The sequence below is a fragment of the Pagrus major genome, chromosome 16 (genome assembly GCF_040436345.1).
Source record: "Pagrus major chromosome 16, Pma_NU_1.0".
In the NCBI taxonomy this organism is placed as follows: Eukaryota; Metazoa; Chordata; class Actinopteri; order Spariformes; family Sparidae; genus Pagrus; species Pagrus major.
Window position 1 is genome coordinate 1,390,075 of NC_133230.1, and position 4,986 is coordinate 1,395,060.

Here is a 4,986-nt window from a genome sequence, read left to right on the forward strand (position 1 = left end):
CAGAGCGGACCTCCTCTGAACTTGTGTAATCTCGGTTACACGCCTAATAAAATTGGAACGATACAGAGAAGATTAGCATGGCCCCTGCGCAAGGATGACACGCAAATTCGTGAAGCGTTCCTCATTTTGTCTGAGACAAGTGAGACAACTTGTCTCAGTTGTCTCACTTATTTCACTTGTCTCACTTGTCTCAGTTTTCTCACTTGTCTCACTTGTCTCAGTTGTCTCACTTGTCTCAGACAAAGTGAAGAAGCTTCGGGACCAGAACAGACTTGTTTATTTTCAGTGCATTCATATGTCCTTCGTGTGAATTCAGCTCAGCCTCTTACAGGAGGAAAAATAAGGTCCCAGAACACTGTTTCAAGCTAGAAAGGTGGCAGGGTCCGCCACATACAGACAAAGTAAAACAGTATGAACACATTGGAGCCTGTTAGCTTATTAAACAAGAGTGAACTGGGTTTAAAATGTTTGAACTTGGCTCAGTGAACCTGCAGCAGACCCACTGTGTGAGACTTGCTGTCTGTCTGTGTTCTGGGCTGAGCTCAGTGGATCCAGATCAGCTGTGTGCAGGCTGAGGACACTGACTCCCCCTCTCAGCCAATCAGGGAGCGACGAGGCCCTTTTGTGAAGGTTTAAATCCCCGACACACTGCAGCCCTCGTCCCATCAGATTACCAGACAGACACTGGGGTCTGTTTAGGCCCCTGCTGAGCTTTCTTTGCTGCCCCAGTTCATTCCAGTGGAAGAAACTGTTTATTCTTCAGCCCAGTTGAGTGACCACAAAGTTACCAGGCGACGAGGCGACCTGCATCAGGACCGTCCTTATTGTTGCTCGCTTTGCAAATAAATGGACTGTAGTCAATTTACTGCCAGTGTCTCCACAAACTTCCTCCTGCGACTGATTTTGTGTTTATTGGCCGGCAGAGGGCGCTGCTGCACCGTCAGACTCTGTTCATCCACTTTAAACGACTTTATGTGGAAAACTGTCATAAAACCACTTTTAATCCCAACTTTTATAACTTTACTGGACTCAGGTGTGGATTTAAGTGAGTTTCACCTGTCTCACTTGTCTCAGTTGTCTCAGTTTCTCACTTGTCTCAGTTTTCTCAGTTTTCTCAGTTGTCTCACTTTTCTCAGACAAAGTGAAGAAGCTTCGGGACCAGAACAGACTTGTTTATTTTCAGTGCATTCATATGTCCTTGGTGTGAATTCAGCTCAGCCTCTTACAGGAGGAAAAATAAGGTCCCAGAACACTGTTTCAAGCTAGAAAGGTGGCAGGGTCCGCCACATACAGACACAGTAAAACTGTGTGAATCTGATGACTTTTACTGTCATCAGTGTGTTCTGATTGTTTTCTGTGTTCTGACTGTTCTGACTGTGTTCTGACTGTGTTCTGACTGTTTGAATCAGTTTGAAAGCTGCTCCCTCTGCTCGGCCCAAACAGGTGAGTCTGTGTTCGAACCCAAAACTTTGTGACGAGACAAAAATCTCCCCCCAACAACTTAACAACTCAACAACTCACTAAATTGGTGATTTTTCTAATGGAGTCTGGTGACAAGTGAATTTGACATGTCTGAAATAAAATGTTGTCTTCTGTCCTGAACTGAGTCGGAACCATTTGACAAAGTTTAAGTTGTTCAAATGTTCCACCTTTACCTGTCCCCGCCCCCTGTAGGAGGAGGGGCCACGTGTCAGAGGGCACCATGACTCGGAGGGGCCCGGGTCCAGACCCACATATAAACCAGAGCGGACCTCCTCTGAACTTGTGTAATCTCGGTTACACGCCTAATAAAATTGGAACGATACAGAGAAGATTAGCATGGCCCCTGCGCAAGGATGACACGCAAATTCGTGAAGCGTTCCTCATTTTGTCTCAGACAACTGAGACAACTTGTCTCAGTTATTTAACTTGTCTCAGTTATTTAACTTGTCTCACTTGTCTCAGTTGTCTCACTTGTCTCACTTGTCTCAGACAAAGTGAAGAAGCTTCGGGACCAGAACAGACTTGTTTATTTTCAGTGCATTCATATGTCCTTCGTGTGAATTCAACTCAGCCTCTTGCAGGAGGAAAAATAAGGTCCCAGAACACTGTTTCAAGCTAGAAAGGTGGCAGGGTCCGCCACATACAGACAAAGTAAAACAAGAGCTGAAGTCATGTTTCTGGTCGGAAACTTCGCTTAAATCTCATAATTTTACCCGTAAGATTGTATTTAATATTAAGACAAGTGAGACAAGTGAGACAAGTGAGACATGGTGTAATTCACCAGAGCGCCGGCAGAGGGCGCTGCTGCACCGCGTCAGAGCAGAATCACCCACTTTAAACGACTTTATGTGGAAAACTGTCACAAAACCACTTTAATCCCAACTTTTATAACTTTACTGGACTCAAGTGTGGATTTAAGTGAGTCTCAGTTGTCTCACTTCTCTCACTTTTCTCACTTGTCTCACTTGTCTCAGTTGTCACACTTGTCTCAGACAAAGTGAAGAAGCTTCGGGGACCAGAACAGACTTGTTTATTCATTTAAGTCCTGTGATATTACTGAACTCTTTCACTTTCAGGAGTGAAGTCGTATTTCTGGTCTGAAACTTTTCATTTTCTCCAGATGAAATCTAAAATGACCAGAAAACATCCTGTAACGTCGCACGTTATTACAGAGACAATAATCTGACCTGTATCCTCCTGAATAACAACTTTTTTTAATTTTGCCTGTCAGGTCATGTTTATGTGAAATAAAAGAAATTTAATTCAAACTGCACCTTGTTTGGAAACTTTATTATTTCTGATGCATTATGAACTACTGACATGTAAACATGACATTTAATAAAACAACAACATGGATCACATTTTTATTTTTTATCTACTTGTATTTTGTTTGATTCCATATTTTCTCTACAGTCTTTGCAGGAATAAATTAGGGAAATGTGTGTGTTCTCTGCCAATATACTGTGTTATTTCATCTATATGACGTGAAGCCCCCCTCCATCTTTGTCCCGACCGGGTCTCGAACCGGCGACCTTCTGCTCCGCTCACTCCATTTGTTCCAATTTCTCGCCAATCACCGTCCACCGTGATGTCCCGCGTCCCCGAGCACGCAGCCAATCAGGTGGCTCGATTTGTTCCAATTACGAGAATCGAACGTTCGGGCCGTTTGCTCGTCCAATAGGAGAGCCGGATGTGTTCCAATTCCGCAGTGAGCCCGCCTCCTGTCATGGCGGCGTTTGTTTACTGCGGGCGGACGAAGAGGTGAGTCAGTGAGTCAATTATTCATTAAATATCATTAAATATTGGTGGAAGACGTGTTAAAAAGTCTTGACTCGGTTAACTGAAGTGTTTTTAAGACACTTATGTTTCAGCATTATGTCACATCTGGACTTTTATTAGTTATTAAACTGTTAAACTCTTCATTTTACTCTGGAATTGATCATATTTATCTTTGCTTTGTGTTAGCCAGCTGACATTCATGCTGTTTAAAGCGGTTTATTCACCTCCAGCAAAGCTGACAACAAGCTAAAGCCTGTTGAATGCTCCAACATGGACAATGACTGATTAACTAGTTAGAGAAATGATGTTGGAGTTAACTAGTTTCTTCTTTTTACTGTCATGGTAGACGTTAGCTTAGCATTTCATCTAACATTAGCCAAAACTCAGCCGATAGCTGAAGTTCTTTACTATCGTGCTGTTTAGTTGCTAAAACAGTAAGTGAGCTTTATCAGTAGTCTTAAGTCTTTTTATGAAACCAATAGGAAGTCAGTGACAGACTATTATTGGAGGGACTATTGTTGCCCTCCAATACTGTGCTGGTATTCTTCAGTTTCTACATTTTAGTCCAAGTATCCAGGTTGAGTAAAGTGCACAGAGTAAAAGCAGTTTCTCAAGCTGTTTCCAGGTCTTTCACCAGCTTCCTCCGTTCAATAATTTCCGTATCTAATCGTATTTAGTGACTTTTTTGTGATTACAGAAGAGTAAAGTACCCCAAAAAGTGTGCTGGGATTCCTTAATCCTTAATAAGTGTTGTGGGTTTTTTTCTACCGGGGAAGGCTGGGGATGTGAAATCAGCGGAGGCTCCTGACAGCTGGTGACTGGACATGTCTTTTACAGAGGGTTTGTCTTGACCCCAGAGCACCGGCTGGAGAATCAGAGGCCCAAAGATGTGCAGATACAAGAGAAACCCAAAGAGGAGAAGCCGCGTGAACTGAGAATATGCCAGAAATGCGGCCAGACCTCGCAGGAAGACTTTGATTGCAGCCCAAAAAGGAGCCTTTTAGTCCTGATTTTATATATTGTTCATTTTTTATCGTTTGTACGACTTATTACATTTTGCTTTTATTCCTTGAATTTACTTTATTACATTTTAGTCCGTTTTTTAAGGTTTTCACAAGGAATTCAAATCACTAATACAGGACACACATCCTCCGGGCAGTTGACAGTTATTAGCAGGAATTCAGAAGTCTTAATGTCTAAGTTACATTGACTGTGTGTCCACATAATAAGCTTTGTGATTAGAGCTCATTTTAAATACTTTAATCTCCAATAATACGTCATCACTTATTATCAGAATCAGCAAAGTAACTAATGTCCTTTTTTTTTTTAACCAAAAACCTGCAGAACTAAATACATTCACATCAGCCTCAGCTGCACTCTGTTTACTGAAAATTAGTCAATGTTAGCATGCTAATATGCTGAACTAAGATGATGAACATATTAAACATGATACTTGCTAAACAGGCTTTGACTGCAGTAAAAGTACATTCATCTCTTATTGTAACTACTGAAGGTGGGGCTCATTTGAAATAATCTAATCTCCAATAATACGTCATTTATTAGTTTGTTATTGATATGTTGTATTAATAATCAGAATCAGCAAAGTGTGAGCAACACACACAAACACACACACACACACACACACACACACACACACACACACAGAGGGGAGGGGCCACTGAGTTTGTGATACAGACTCATGATAGCAGAGAGGAACCTGAAAGT

At 41.9% G+C, this 4,986-nt stretch overlaps 2 non-coding genes across 2 annotated transcripts; both read left to right on the forward strand.

Moving 5' to 3' along the window:
- The first annotated feature begins 23 nt into the window (after positions 1–23).
- LOC141011276 (U6 spliceosomal RNA) lies at positions 24–129 on the forward strand. Its single transcript, XR_012180248.1, has one exon. It is a non-coding gene; the product is annotated as a U6 spliceosomal RNA (small nuclear RNA).
- A 1,635-nt stretch (positions 130–1,764) lies between these two features.
- On the forward strand, positions 1,765–1,870 carry LOC141011278 (U6 spliceosomal RNA). The gene has a single exon (XR_012180250.1). It is a non-coding gene; the product is annotated as a U6 spliceosomal RNA (small nuclear RNA).
- Positions 1,871–4,986: the final 3,116 nt, after the last annotated feature.